Below are 17,162 nucleotides of genomic sequence, written 5' to 3'. Positions count from 1 at the left end.
CTATTTCAATTTGGTCCATAAACAGTATAGCCAGGTTGGGGGCCAAAATAGCCCCCATGGATGTCCCCTTGATCTGTTGGAAATATGTGTTGTCGAAGAAAAAGAAATTTCTAGTTAAACACAATTCCAATAGTTGGAGAATGAACAGAGTGGGTACTCTGTGTGGGCGTTGGCGAGAGTAAAGGATTTTCTGGATAACTAGCAGTGCTGTTGTTTGCGGAATATTTGTGTACATTGATTCAACGTCTAGTGTGCACAGTGTCTCATTGAGGGGGTCGAATTCGAGATGTTCCACCAGATTGATCATCGACATGCTATCTCTCACATAGCATGCCGTGGTTGGAACAAACTCTTTAATGAAAAAATCTACATAGGCTCCCAGGGGTTCCAGGACAGAACCACATGCAGACACGATGGGCCTGCCAGGTGGATTTGTTAAATTTTTATGTATTTTAGGGAGTGTATATATAACCGGTAATCTCGTGGATTTGATGTTAAGGAAGTTGTATTCTTTCTTGCTCAAGAAGCCTTCAATGCAGGCTTGAGATGTGAGTTTGGTTATAATTTCTTGAATCTGTTTGGTAGGATTCCCTGGGAGTCTTTGGTAATGGTCTGGGTTGTTCAACTGGCGCATGATTTCTTCCTTATATGTTTCTGTTTCTTGGATAACAATCCCTCCCCCTTTTTCTGCACTCTTAATGACTACACTTGTATTATTCTTCAGTGTGTCAATTGCTTTTTTCTCCTGAAGTGAGATGTTATAAGGGATGAAAAGTTTACTATTCTGTATTGTCGTAAGATCTCTGAGAACAAGTTTTTCAAACGCTATAATCTCAGGAGGGACCATAGTCGAAGAAGGTGAGAAGGTGGAAGGTGGTCGGAATGGGGTATATGAGTCAGAGAAAGGGCTGGGATGTAATTGGAAAAATGCTTTAAGTCGGATAGTTCTGAAAAATCTTAGCAATTCCGTATGTAGTTCCATAAAGTTGGGACGGATTGTGGGCACAAATGACAGGCCTTTCTTAAGTAATTCAAGTTCTGTATCTAGCAAAGTATGTTGTGAGAGGTTAAAAATGGGTATCACCTCAGTAGATTTTTCAATTGCCAATTCCATGTGTGCTTTACATATAGTTACATTATATCCGAAAAGGATATATTCGTGACCCTGTCCCCTTGCCTTTTTCAGATGCAGCGTCGACATTAACTCGATCGCTACTGTGTTTTTAAAATAAGAAGACACCGTTCCTTGGCCACCAGAAAACCCTTCACAACAGAGTCCCTGTACTATCAAGGTAAGAGCCATAACCCCTAGCCACTGCGCTTAATGCACGTTAATTTCCAAAAAGGTCTCTCCGTAATCCAGAATTCATGTCCCCTTCCAAATCAGGCACTGACGCCAAATCGGAAATTGCAGTTCCATGTAAACTGCCCCGACGGGACCGTGAGGGCCCAACTAAACCGCCTCCAGCGAGGTTATTGTACCACAGGTAATTTGCAATAGCGGGCTGGCATGCTTCTTGACAATAACTAACCTGAATATAGGCACTCTAATTCTCTCGCCCCCTTAATTTCGCCCCTTAGAAATCTCTCATTGGCTTAAAATACGGATCCTTGAGTCTGACACTCAATGTGTGGACCGGCATCTTTTGAATTTTAGGTAAGAATCAGGAACAACCTTCTGGGAGCTCTCCTCCCCTAACTACGAGCCCTTAAGTCTTGACACTGACACCACAGTGCGGGCACTCATACCCTTAGGTGGGCAGGCCACCCGCCCTAGATAGCATAAGTTCCGTTAAGATAACCTCACGCCTTCTTGCCCCCTGAGGCTGCCTGAATGCGCTCGCATGCCTGGTCACTCGATGGTCGCCAAATTGTGAATTTAAGTAAAAATAGTGAATCTATATTGTATATTCAGTTGGAATAATCTTTTTGGTAATTTTTCTTGTGGACCTCAAAGTTCTTTTATTGTAAGATTAAACACCAGTCACTATCCACACCCGGTTATGAAAGCCCAGTACCTTCACCTTGTTTTCAAACACTAAATAGAACACGCTAAGTCGATTCCGAAAATTGTACAAAGCGGTTGGACATCAATTTCTTAAGTATAATCTTTTAATCCAGCCACTGGCTACTCTTTCTTTTCTTCTTCCCTCTTCCTCCTTAACAGGCGGTTATATCACAATACCAGGCAGGCAAATGTTTGTCATATTGTAGTCCTGATGATGATTCCTGTATAATTAGAGCTCAAAGGGATCGAAACGTCGACTGTATATAGTGCTTTCACAACCTAACCACTGTGTTCTACTTTAGTTGTGCTTAGCGCTGTTTGGCACACACTTGAATTTAATATTTCTAAGTGGCCAACTCTGCTCTTCTCTTTTGCCTGTAAAAACCCTTTCCATTTCCTCTACCTATTCCTTTGTTATGTGTCCTCTATGAGTAAGGTACAGGATTGTGCCTAATACTATTCATGAAAATGTTCATTCACTGTGTTTAAATAAATACCCTGTCCGGCTGGACAGATGATCAATATAGCTCCCCATCGTGGTCTATATTTTATTTATACTTTTTATTTCGATAAGCTAAGGACCCTTGTTTCCTAAAAAGAGAAACATTAGAGCAGCATAATTACAGTCACATTAATGTAGTTCAGTTAGCATTTCATATTACATTGTAATAGAATCTTGTAAAAGAAACATATAAAAGAGAGTGATATTAAGAATGCAACAAATCTTTTGTGAGCCAGAAAAGAAAGGATGAAAGGATGAAAAGAATGAGGAAAGAGGGAAAACAAACTGGTGTTTATTTAAATATTAATCTAATTTAGAGTTGATTTGTACTTATTTACAAAAATTAAATATCTAAGGGATATCTGACTAGATGAGATTGTGATGTGAGTACAGCGCACAGTAGCATTGAACAAGTTGATGACAAAACTAGGAGAGCTTTATGGGATTGGAAATATTGTTAGTTGTGGTTAGGGATCACGTCGATCACAGGTAAACGCTATTTACTTATGGATACCTGGGATTCAACTTCCAGAGTGCTAATGTGGTTTCCAATTGTCGGCAGATAATATCATTGCTTGGACAAAATAGCAATATCAATGAGACAGTGTTCAGTCTCCTAAAGGGCAACAGTATGGTCTTTGTTATTGGCCCGTTTATCTGGTTGGCGTCTTGTGGGCAGATCTGTCTTGGATATTTAATTTGTGTAGTTGTAACATAGTTTATTTCTGATAATGAGTAGAGACACGGTTCTTCAATAATATTTATAACTTTGTATAAAACATGACAGTCTCTCTGTACGATATGTTACCTGTTTAACGATCTATATGATTAGCTGGAACAGCTTGGTTTTTAGAGTTAAGGCCCCTTTAGCGGCTTTTCGGGTAGGGGAACTTAATCTGAAGGTAAACAGTAGTCTGTCAAGAGAGATAAGTATCAATAGATGTAAAGAAAAACATCGATTAGTTATTAAAAATGTCACGAGCATTCTCTAATATTACCTGTATTTTAGGATGTTTAATATTACGGGGCAGTTATGATGATCCGTTCGGACGCAATCTGTGCGGGTTCAGAGTGTCAGCTGTTTTTTGAGAAAGGATCATAGTGGGTATTGGTTGTATTGTGAAACGTTTTTCTGATAATAAACCAAGTGGTAGGTGGTTGCCTTTCCTCGTGGTTCTTACCTATGTTTAGAACATGTGCTGAGTGATTAGTTCTAAAAAATGAAAGGCACTCCTCCGTTGAGCCTTGCAGCTACACGGCTATTTTTCAGAGTGACTCCCAGGGATCTGGCCCAGTCAATGATGATGGGTTTGCTGTTAAGGACGTTGAGTGTATCCATCCAGGTTTGTACAGGCAGTAGAGAATTTGAAGAGGAAACTGGGGAGTATTCCGTTTTGGAAGGGTTTAGCTTTAGGTTGTGAAAGTCATCCATTCTTAAATGGTGTTTAAGTGGTGGCAACATGGGAGATGTTGTCCTATTTTGTGACTATTACCTTTGTTTTTTCATTTAGTCGCACTGTAAGCGTAGGATTTGCTATGCTTTTTTTAATGATTGACATTTCAGTAGTTATTAGAGTTAGGGCAGTAGTATCTGTTGTTTCTGTTAAACTTACCTCTATCATATTTCCTTTGTTTCTGCTCTTACCATTCACTTACAGTGTTTAATAGGCATGAAAACGGCCAGTTTAGTGATTCTATGTCAGGAAAGGAGGAGAGATTATGCATGTTTTCCTTAACTTTATTCCACAGCAGTCATTACCAAGTACATTCTCCTAATGTTGAAATAACTTCATTTCCTAATGATCAAAGGGAAATTAGTTATCTAGTGCCTCGACCAATTGCTCTTCCAGGTAATACAGCGCAGGACCTTCATCATATTCCATATACTCTCCGTTATGAAATGATTGATAGCATGCCATTGTTGTGGAGTTTCTAGAAATCAGGTGTCATGGTCCTGCAGGAATGTAAATAGGGAGGTATCTCCAACAACAGGCTCAGATATTGTCTGCCTTAGAGAGGGTGGAGAGAGCGGCCTGCAACTCCTAGAGCAGTGCCCAGTACCACAAATTGTATGACCACACAAGGGAAGTGATTGGGGAGCAGCCGCATGCCGAAAATGTTGTGAAGAAAAAATGGCCTCTGGTTAAGTTAATGTTATGTTATCAATTTTATAAAGCGTGACTGCTACCCTTAGCAGGGCACACGTCCTAAAAAAAGAAGTGAGGGGACGCTGACGTCACAACAGGAAGTGACGTCAAGAAAGGTGGCTTGCACCATCAGACTCATTGCCTCCCCTCGCTCACCTCTTAGATGCGATTGCATCAGAGAAGCCAGCGCATGAGCAGCGTCCTGAAAGTGCTCCAATCTCGCCCCGAGATGCCAAAGAGTGAATGTGTAGCTCCATTTGCTCCAGTTATCGAGCTCCCGGTAAAATTAGTGGGGGGATGGCGTCCACCCACGTGGTCCCCCGACTCGAGCCCAGTGGCCCTTAGGGTATCCTGGTTCTGAGAACGCTAGCAGAGCAGAGAGAGTAACAGAGAGGGAGAAAACTGGGAGATCTAGACTATAGTGGGGTAATCAGGGGCTTGCTTTAGCCTACCGGCTGGCAGCATCCCGGAGCACACAGCGTGAAGCTCAATTTAACTACCGACGCCCAGTCGGTTCGGGCCTTTCAAAGTACATGGGCATGAGTGCTTCTGCAGTGGAAAGAGGACTGCCCCTTCAGCACGAGTGCGCATGTGCAGTTAAGATAATGCTGGTACGGCGTCCTCCCCCCAGATCGAATGGGACTCATTCAAGGTGGTAATCCAGGGACACTGCTTAGGCTCACAGGGCCACATGCGACGACAACTGGAGGGGGACCTGACGCAATTAGAAACCGAACTGCTGGACCATGAGCGAGACGCGGTGGGAGGCGCAAGCGACCCCCTGACGGAAGCAAAAACAAAACATGAACGCCTCCTACAACGTTTGCGTAGTCTCAACTTCGCTGCACACTCTGCCCGCACACATCGTCAAGGCGACAGACCTGGTAAACTGTTAGCCTGGCTGATTGCACGAGAAGACCGCATGACCCCAATATCGGCGATACAAGTAGAAGGGAGAGGGTTACTCTACACGCAACGCCAAATACATGAAGCGTTCATAACTCACTACACAGGTTTATATTGCTCCCGGCTCAGCGACCCACATCCTGACATAGCTGAATATCTCTCACCCCTGCAGCTGCCTAATTTGACGGCTACGCAACAGGACGACCTCGGAGCACCACTTGCTCCTGAGGAACTCCGTGACGCCATCTTCAACCTGTCAAACGGCAAATCTCCTGGTCCAGACGGCTTACCTGCCGAATTTTATAAGGCTGGCTCGGACATACTCATTCCCCAGCTGTTAAAGATGTATGCTGCAGCTGCGGAAGACTTCTCCCTCCCCCCAACGCTCAATGAGGCTACCCTCATTTCCTTACTCAAGCCCGGCAGAGATGGCGAGCAATTGAGCTCTTACCGTCCCTGGCCCTCCTCAACACTGATTACAAAATCCTTGCTTCCACCCTGGCCCGGAGACTGGCCCCCCTGGTACCAACCCTGGTACACCATGATCAAAATGGATTTGTACCAACGCGCCACACCTCCTATAACATCCGCCGCCTATTCTGTATACAGGAGTACGCAACACGCCACTGGCCACGCGCCGGGTGGCTGGTGTTGGACCTAGAGAAAGCATTTGACTCGGTGGAATGGCCATACCTACGGGCGGTCATGGACAAACTTGAATTGGGGGATGGCTACGAGACCATGGTTGGCTTATTGTACCGTAGGCCCACAGTTCGTGTCCGCACTGGCACGTTGCTTTCCGATTCCATCCGCGTACAGAGAGGCACCAGGCAGGGCTGCCCCCTGTCACCCCTGCTGTTTTCCTTGGCCATGGAACCCCTAGCCACGATTCTCTGGACCCGAGGTGCGGAGTGGGGTATACCGATGGCGGATGGCCTCCACGTGATCTCGTTGTACGCGGATGATCTCCTCCTCTATATCAGAGACTTGATGAATGTCCCGGAGTCCCACGCCGACATTTTCCGCACCTTTGAGGAGATGTCGGGCTTAAGAGTCAACTGGGCTAAATCTGGGGCCTATTCCTTTGACCCGGACGTACCTGAGAGCGACATATACAAAGGTTACAATGGTATCCCACGACATTCAGGTACCTAGGAATCCACATCTACCATAACCCTACGGATATCTTGGAGGGGAACCTGTTGCGAGCGCTCGCATCCATCCGGGCGCAAATTGGATTTTGGAGGCCTTTGCCCCTGAATGTGCCCAGCTGAGTAACACTGGCGAAAATGATAGTCTTACCGAGACTTTTGTACTACTTTGCCAATATCCCGTCCTACGTCCCCAACTGGGTATTCCGGGACCTCGAGGTCCTACTCCGCGGCTTAATCTGAAATACGTGCCGACCGCGTGTGGCGCTGACAAAGCTGTACATGCCCACTGACTCGGGGGGTCTAGCGGTTCCCAACATGGAGCTATATTATCTGGCGGCCCAGATGCAGTGGGTGTCGGGTTGGCTAAGTGGTAAAAACCTGTGGGACGCCGCCACGGACGTCACCACCTGGTCTCAATTACATGTGTGCGCTCTGTTTCATCCGCTGACCCGGGCTCCTCGTCCCCCGCAGATGCACCTAGCGGTGGCGCACAGGTGTTTTCTGCGATGCTTGCGACTTACCCGAACGACGATACCGTATGCCCCGATACTCCCTCTGCTGGGCACCCCCATGGCAACTGGAGTACTGACGGACGCAATGCTGGACAGCTGGTCCGCCGCGGGCGTGGAAGCGCTAGGGGACCTATATACTGACGGTGATCTCCTCCCCTTTGCGAACCTCGCGGAAGATACGACCCTCCCGAATGGACAATTCCTATTGCACGCGTCCCTCATCCGCACGCTGACTGCCGCCTGGGGTGACATGTCCGAGGAGCTACCGACACATTACTTCATGCAATACCTCCATGTTATGGGCAATGGTTCCCACATAGTACATTGGCTAGCGCAAGCCCTCCTGAAACACACACAACCCACTACCTCGCAGTTGAGAGAGAAGTGGGCGGCGGACAGAGGGAGGGATTGGACGGACAAGGAGTGGGCGATGGTGCTGACTGGGCCGGTTAACATCCCGCGCAACCCCCGATTCAAAATCATACAACTCTACATACTACACCGTGCCTATCTCACACCGGACAAGATAAACAGATACTTTTCAGTCACAGATACTGCCTGCAGACGCTGCTCCCTGGTAGGTGCAGACTTCTTACACATGCTCTGGCCGTGTCCCAACATCCAGCAATATTGGGATGAGGTAACAGCGCTGCTTACACACTGCACTAACCAAGACGTGCCGAGAACTTGGGAAGCCTGCATTCTAGGTCTATACAAACGCACAAAGCTAAACAAGGTGCCAGCCCGGTACTGGGACCTCGGGCTGATCACGGCCAAACGACTGCTCACCAAGCGGTTGAAGGCCAACACACCCCCACATATACGGCACTGGTACATGTCCCTCACCAACTGGGCATGAGCGGAAGGCACAGTCTTACGACGAGAAGAGACGGCAGGACTTAGGAAATTCCCTATTACACAATACTGGGACGACATCCTCCAATCCTTGCAGCAGAAATGCCTGGAACAGGGGATCACTTGAAGGGATCCGTATCCGACCTCCACGCACCTACAAGGGACATTGCGGAATGCGCTTGTGCCCGCTGCTCCCCCCGCCCTCTCCCTCCCCCCCCTCCGACAGGGTGCTACAAGCCGGGACCCACACCCTATGTATCTGCCATACTGCGCACAATGCACTGCGCCTCGCCTGCGCACCACCCGCACTCCTGAATGCCTAAACTACGTGCCCTACTGTCAGCGACAAAACGCTTATTGCCCCACCCCCACCTCCACATATCAGGCCCTCACTATACAACCTGGACGTGACCGCCCCACCGGCTGCACTTTACAGACGTCATAAACGTGCCCCTGTAGTGGAACCCCCCCTATGCAAACATGCTAATTACATGATGCATCCCACTCCCCGACTGCTAGACCTACACTGACGCTGCAACACTGCCCCCTTTCCCTCAAACGCATAGGTACACCCACCCACACTTTGTCTCCTCTTTGCACATACCCCCCATGTTAAGGTTTAGATGCTTATTGATGCGCTGGTCCTGTTCCCTGACCAGGCTCTCTTAGTTTTGTTAACAACGACACTGTACGCGTTGCACGAATAACTTTGGACACCATTTTCTGGCTACCATGTCAGGCCCCCTCCTTTCCCAGAGCCGACACAACACAATAACACTAGAACACGGCCAGAGGGGAATGACTGCCGTGCGCACTACCTGAGGACGGGCAGATGGAACCGGGTTGTGTTTCACAATACCGGCTATCTTGCTCGAACCACCGCTACTGAGAGACGACACATACATGGGACCACTGAGAGTAACAGCCATGACCATGGCGGTTCCTACCGAAGGCTGCCGCCAACACGAGCTTCTCCTACTAGGAATAGTAAGCTGCATAGACACTCGTCCATTAACACACCTGCGATATTGCATAGAACTGCTCTTCAACTCCAATGCCCCGCATTCCCATGGGAGAAGAAACTTACTGACACACTTACCCATAATATTCACTCATGGGAGCGGGCTGTTATCCAACTGACGACAATGACGAAACACCACCGTTGCTCTACAAACAGATAAAACCCCACAGGCCTGTTTACTCATCGAGATATGTGGTTTACTGCATGTAAGTGCTGCAAAGAAACACTTTGCGCCGCCGAACCTCCGGGTTGTCGGCCATACGGCTGTGTTCACCTGACAATATTCCATATGGTTATTGATCCACCCGGCTGGCCCCGAAGGGTTGTAAGCTGTAAGCTGTGTAAGATGCATCTTGTACAATAAAGGTCTTTTAAAAAAAATAAAACGAGTGCGCATGTGCAGCACTGCTCCTTCAGTGCTCCCACTCCACACCGAGGAAAATAATGTGCGGGAGCATAGGGGCGTTCAAGCTCAAGCATACAAATGTTAAGAAACCGGAAGAATAAAAAGAAAGGCTAAAAAGAAACGAAGAGGAATAAAGAGCCACGAGGCAACACGGTGCCAATGCGACCGTGTTCGCACGCAGTTGACAATCCCCATCTTCAGTGGGCACACACAGTAGTCAAAGTCAAAATAAAGGCACCAAGACCATGTACAATGGCTTAATAACCTTGCTAAATAACATTAACAACACCTCACATGAGGAGTTATGAGGGAAGTACGTAGTGGCTGCAAGCAGCAAAGAAAGAGGACCTTCTAGCATGTTCTTTTCTCTTTTAATGATCAGGATATCCTAATTGGTTGTGAGAGTACTCCTGGGAAATTAAGTTTATTATAATACTGTGTTTTCACTGGTTGCTGTGTTTGAGAGCAGTGAAGTTTAAGAAGCATAATTCTAGCCTCCGGACCTCCAATAGAATTACAGCTATCACTCACTTAAAGAAAGTCCTCTTTGCTCACTGCTCGGAGAAAGTAAAGTCTCCTCGAGGTCTGTGATATATTGTAGATTTACTGTTTGACTGCATTTGCAACCTTTTCTCTTTCCATTTCTTTGCATGGTAGGTGACTGTCACCGGGATCTTTGGGCACCGAGGGCACAACACACACAAACAGGCTGAAAACCAGAGAGCATTGCAGCAATGGGTCAATGCCTTTATGCCTGATTAAACACTTGCCAGGCAGAGCAGGCTGAAGGCTATCCTCCTTAGGCCTTCTGACATGCAATAAGACGCGTCTCCTTAATGATTAACGCTGTCATCATAAGGGTGCCTTTAAAATGCAACCTCCCTATGTTCTGCACAGTGCATTATACTTCAAAGTTAAATAACACTAACTTATGCAGGCCTTTCATGACCACTAATATCCTCCATATTATGATGGCAAAGAGGAGGAGTAGCCTCCTTCGGACTGAGTCTCGCTGGTGACTTGGGCAAAACTCTTTCGATATCACTTTCAGAAGCTCTGGACCCTACTGATGCTCAACTCCTAATATTAGCAGCTGGAGTCCCAGAGCCATTAATGGGGAAATATCCCTGAGATACAGATTCAGGTCACATCAGGGATAGTGGCACCCAGTGGCCTACTAAGACTGCAAAGAAGCATGTTGTGGGGCACCTGGCTGTATTTGAGAGTGTAAGGGAATGGTTCTGTAAGAGTGCATGCATGCATAAGCATTTACTCTCCACCCTAGAAGCTGTATTACCTGGGGAAAACGTTTACAACGATGCCCTAGAATGCGACCCCAACACCAGGTCCCTCGAAAAAGGAGATGGAGGCACAGATAAGGACAATGTCACATTCGATGATGAACAATAGGTTCCAGAACCTGGTCACCGAGCTCCCATACAGGAAGGATGGTTAACAGGCTAACCATATCAGACATGTATGCAGGGTCGGCTTTAGCAATGGGGGCGCCCTGTGCGACAATGTTTGTTAGCGCCCCTCCAATGACCACCGCCACCACAGATTCCCTCACTACCATCATTTGACAGTGCCCCTCAGGTCTCCATAACCACTGTCACTTAGATTCATTTCGTTTTATAGCACCACACATGCCAGTTTAGGATGTCAGAAAACTTTACATCACACACACATTGCACAGAAACAATCAATCATCGCTGTAAAAATCAGTATATAGGAAAGTGTTACATAAGACAGAGGCCTGCAAGGGGTAGGAGTCACATGTCATCTATACTGATAGGTACAAAAGGGGGTGGTGATGGACGGAGCATCTGAACCAATCAAACACTCACACCCAGTCAACAGATCTGGGTTTAATCCATCACCGTTCTTTAGCCCACTCTGCCACCCCAGTTCAGACATGGCCATATGCAAATCAGTCTAACCCTGTGCCTCATGGGAACAGTCTAGCCCGAACTGTCAAGCCATGCCTTCCCCTGGACCAGAATCAAGCTTCCTAGGACCGGTTTCTGGCATTTCAGGCGTCTTCAGCCAGGCTTGCTTGAATCCAGTGGCAAAGTGAGCAAGGGACTCAACGTCTGAGCATACCCTGCCAACTTATGGCGACAAAGCTGTACAAAAGGGGGTGGTGATGGACGGAGCATCTGGATTCAAGCAAGCCGGGCTGAAGACGGCTGAAATGCCAGAAACTGGTCCTCGGAAGCTTTGTTCCGGTCCAGGGAAGGCATGGCTTGGCAGTTCGGGCTGGACTGTTCCCATGAGGCACAGGGTCAGACTGATTTGCATATGGCCATGTCTGAACTGGGGTGGCAGAGTGGGCTAAAGAACGGTGATGGATTAAACCCAGATCTGTTGACTAGGTGTGAGTGTTTGATTGGTTCAGATGCTCCGTCCATCACCACCCCTTTTGTACCATCTATACTGGCAGGCAGTATAGTTTAAGAGTTCTTTGGACTGGAAAAACACAAATTCAGAATTTAAAATTTAACGCCATTGTTAGGGGTTTTCTTTAATAAAAAGAATTGATTTCTATCCAAAGGAACTCCTTTTGCAATATTAGGACTACGAAAGTCTGGACAAAAAATATATAGCTCTAATATTTTCCTTGCAGTTTGAATGCAGCTTTTGATGGCAGTTAATAGCTCACTGCTCTATATTAAGATTTTAACTTATAAACTGCAAGTAAGAAAGGAGCTCTGACAAAACCGGTAACCCATTGATCTATTTATATTATATGCACTTTGTGATATTAATGGGACACATTCTTTACAGCAGGCATGTTAGCCCTCTGCCCTATGATCAGTCAAAACTTTCAGTAGACAAAGCTCCGGACTCTCTCCAGGACAAACATTAATCACTGGAGTTGTCATTTTAAGTGCGGGGACAAAGTACACAGCATCCGGTGCTTTTAAATCGATGAACATGGCGCCCCCACCACAAGTCAGCGCCCGGTGCGGTGGAACCGATCGCACCGCCCTAGAGCCGGCCCTGCATGTATGTATTGCTATTTATATAGCAGTCACCTAGCTGTGAAGCAGCAGAACGCTGTACATTACAGAAGAGGCTGGGAGATGACTGTAGATTGTGTACATCAAACGGGGATTACACCGATGCATTTTTCACACATTTAGGACAAGGAGATTAGGTGATTTGCCCAGAATCATATGATATTAGATGAGATCTAACAATGAGACCAGGATTGGACCCTGGCTCCAAGTTGCAGCATCCTGTAGTGGAATACTTGAAGACAAAGAGTGTCGGACTGATCATATGCCTGGACGATCTGCTACTGATGGATCAATGCTGTCAACAATTGTCATCTAATCTGAACATGACTATTGCTCTGCTACAGGACCTGAGGTTTTTGTCCGAGATGAAGAGAAATTAAACCTGACCCTGAGCCAAAAAATGATGGTCTTAGGTTTGTCATAGAGTCAGTGAAAGTCAACCTCGGTCTTACAGAGAAGAAGATGCAGGCTTTGCAGAAGGAACTACGGACCATCGCTCGAAGGACCGGGTGTGCCTTAGACAACTGGCTAGAATAGTAGGTTATCTGTCAGCGTTGATACAAGACATTTTCCCTGGTTTTCTTCACCATAGCACTCATCAGAGATTGAAGACGAATTATCTCAGGAGAGATATGAAGTCCTCCGAACCAATACAGCTATCGTCAGAGGCTAGAATGGAGATTGAGAGGTAACTTGATCATTTAGAGGCATGGAACAGGAGAACAATCTCCTGTGCCTCCTTAGACATGGTGTTAGAAACGGATACTGGCCACTGTGGCTGGGGAGCTACATGTGGAGACATCTTCATTGGAGAAAAATGGAAGGAAGATAAGCTGAAATTCTGCATAAACTGTCTGAAACTTCTGTCAGGCTCTCTCCCTCTCAAATTCCTCATGAAAGTCAAGGTGTTTTGCTGTATCCTGTAAATGAACAATGTTTCCACAATAATATATTTCAATCGGCTGGGAGGCACAAGGTCCAGGAACCTGTCTTTCTGGCAAGACCAATATCGGGGACAGCGGAATGCCTACCATAAAAACAAAACAAAGTAGTGGAACTGAACTCCAGATTCAGATGGTACACCCGTGATTGTAAATTTAAACACAAAGTCACCAAGACACTGATGGGCATATGGGGTCCTTGCAAAATAGATGTTTTCAAACCCAGGAATATCAACCATCTTCCAGATTACTTAAGCTGGAGGTCAGATCCTGGAGAAACAGCAGTGGACACTTTCCAGCATTAACGGTCGGGAACTCAGAATTAAGCCTTTCTACGATTCGCCATGATTGCCAGGGTCTCAGCCCAAGTGAGATGAGAGACGGCTGATCAGGTTCTGGAGATCACACACATGGTTCCCGAGCCTTTTGAAGCTATCATTCGAGGGCCCAAGAGCACTTTTGATCATCCTGTATATTCTGACGGATTGCAGGGCTCAGTTACATCCTTTGGCCTTAGAGAATCACTTTAGACTGATGGTGTTGAGGATTTTAGGTGGTGTTGGACAGACCAAGGAATTTTAGAAGTCACTGAAGACTTCATACAAAAGGCTTGAACTGAGTCAAGAGATACCGCTCTGTTTGGAGGAAGTGGTGTAGATGTTGTATGTAGAAACGCCTGGATCCCCTAAGGGCAGAAATTGTCCCGTTACTAAATTTCCTGTTGAAAAAAGCAGCTTAAGGATTGGCATATTAAACAGTGAATACCTTCAGATTGGCAATCTCTGTTGGACACAGCCAGGTGAATGAATCCTCAGTGGGGGAGCATCCTTGAGTGTGTAAACTAATAAAAGGAGTAAGGCAGTCTAAAAACCTGGGGGCATATTATCAACAACTAGCGAAATGTATCGCTAAATACGCTTACCAACATTTTTTCTATCGCCGTGCATCGCCGGATTTTAACGCAGAGATAACGTGCTATTAGCAACGTTTATCTCAAATGCGATAAAATATCAGGCGATAGCGGCTTAATGCGTGAATTTCACTGGAAATCCAGTGATATTCAGGCATTAACGCCAGTAGGGTCTTAGCCTGAATATCCAACTCCCATTGGATATACAGGTTAAGAAGTGGTCTGAGCAGGCGTTAGTTTTTAGCGATATTCGCGCTTTGCGCGAATTTGCTCAGTGCTACGCCTGCGTTGATAATAGGCGATAGCGATGTTAGCGACTGCTTTCAGTCGCTAACAGGTTGGGTATGCCCACTTTGCATGTCATTAGCGATAAATATCACTGACATGCAAAGCGGGCCCCAAACCGCTTTCTATCGCCTACAAACTGTCGCTAACTGCTGTTAGCGACAGCTTGCTAATAGGGCGATAAAATTATCGCCGCTGTAGCGGGAAAAAGTCCCGCTAAAGAGGCGATAAGGCCCTTGATAATATGCCCCCTCGAGCCTAGGTACTCCAACTACTGGAACATAAATAATGTTCTAAATCGACAGTTGAACAGGCAAGACAACACATTCTTAACTAGAAAGGAGTTATCAGTGAAGTTAGGCATGCTATTATGCCTAGTATGAGGCCATAGGGTCTATGATGTCAGGGCACGAGCCATCCTAGGGCATATTTTTACACCGAATGGAGTTACTTTCTCCATTGCTGGAAGGACCATGACCAACACCAGATCCATATCGTACCCAGCTTTTTTAGACAAAGATGTGTGTTATGAGATGTGTTATGTGATGTGTGAACGCCTATGAAAACTCTCCTGTGGAGGTTAGACCACCAGAAGAGAGACAACATCAGATCGCATTAAGGAAATCATTCAAGGTGGTTTTATCTTTATCAATCACTAGGTGGGTAAGGTGGATTATGCAAGAAGCAGGTATTGATGTGGTGCGCTTTGGAGCATATTAAACACGAGGGGCTATGGCCTCCTAAGCTGCAGCAGTGGGATGTCTATTTCAATCTAATTTATGGAGCGCTGTCTTTGGTGGTAAGTATGCTTTTAATATGCTTAACCTCCATCTCCGGTACTAACATAGAATGTATAATTTCCTAGGTATCGAGAATGTAAGTTTAAGTTCTAAGAAGAACATGGAGGTGACGATTATCCCACTCAGGAATCTTAAGGGAAAGATGTTTAATGCTGTTTACTGATGGTATTGTGATATACTAATATGTTAATTCATAACATAATGTTGTTTTATGATTTTAGATGTTGTCTAAAAAGCAAGGTTATTTTGTGATATATAACATTGTTTTTCAGTTCATGAATTTAGATGAGAATTGATTTGATACATGTTTGCAGAAAGAACAGGATAATTGATTTGTGTTGTTTTATTGGTTTGGTATCAGAAAAATGAACAGTGAGTTAAAAGGAGGTTAGGAATTCCTCACAAGAGGATAGAGGACATTATGCTTTAAACAGAGGACTTTATGGTGTACTGATTATTGAGACTGATGGAACATGTGGATACTTTGTTGCCTTGCAATTTCCCTTGTTAATTGGGAAGTGAAGTTATTTTAACATTAAAAAAGTGTACTCAGTAATGATGACACTATTAAATAAAGTGAAGAAAGACATGCATAATATTTGCCTCTATGCCCTTATTAGAATTGAAACTTTCTTTCTTTCTAGGAAATGTTATAATTCTATTGAGGATAGATGGGTTACTGAAGTGAAAAATGAAGACAGAAGCCTTCTATTAAAGTAAAGTCATCTTTATTTTTATATTAGGCATCGTGCCAGCCTCTTAGCCAGGCTCCAATCTGCAAATACCAGCTAGTCTAAACATAACATTCTCAGAAGAAAGTGATGACATGAAATGATGACAAGGGGCCCATAAGGGACATCTAGGGCAGTCACTGATGTTTACGAGGTTGAGGGATAGCTATTGGCGGCCAGGGGTTGATGTTCAAACCAGATATGGGTGTCGGAGTGTAAGGTGCTTTGTGTTTTGGAGGTGGAGGATGATACTGGTCGGATAAAACATAGACCATCAGCATTATTGAAAATCAGAGGGCAAGAAGTGAAACTAATGGTAGAATCGGGCTTGCTATACACAATAATAGCAATAGACCTTTTACAGGCTACTTGGCCTAGTGTAGAGTTGATACCAAGAGACATAAATCCAAAAGGGTACCAAGGACCCTCAATTGATGTGGTCAGATATTTGTGGGCGACAATCAAGTTTTTTAATCGTTGAATAACAGGAAAGGTATACAAATGGACAACCAATTCTGGGTTGGACACATCGATTTGACTTAGAGATAATTATCAATCCACTAACACCAGACCAGGTGTTAAAAATACAGCATAAAGAACCTGAAGATATAATTAACAAATTTGTCCCAGTTTTTGAGTACGAGCTAGGAATTGTATGCCATCATATATACATATATATACTGCAGAAGGGAGCAATACCAGTTAAACATTCTCTTAGGAAGATTCCATTGTCCATAAGAGACACTTTCAAAGACATGCTAAAGCAAATGGAGGTGGAGGGAATCGGAGATATTGCACAAGCTGTATTCCACATTGGTGATTACCACTGGTGACAACAATTCCGGTTGTCACCAGTGGTAATGACCAAGAAGCTGAAGTGTCTTTAGGTGTTTGTGTAGACCTACAGAGTCTAAATAAGAATATGATTGCTAATTGTTTTCTATTGCTGAACATAAAGAAG

This window comes from Lissotriton helveticus, chromosome 5_1 (genome assembly GCF_964261635.1).
Source record: "Lissotriton helveticus chromosome 5_1, aLisHel1.1, whole genome shotgun sequence".
NCBI lineage: Eukaryota > Metazoa > Chordata > Amphibia > Caudata > Salamandridae > Lissotriton > Lissotriton helveticus.
The sequence above is the reverse complement of the archived record's forward strand: the minus strand, read 5'-3'. Positions refer to the sequence as shown.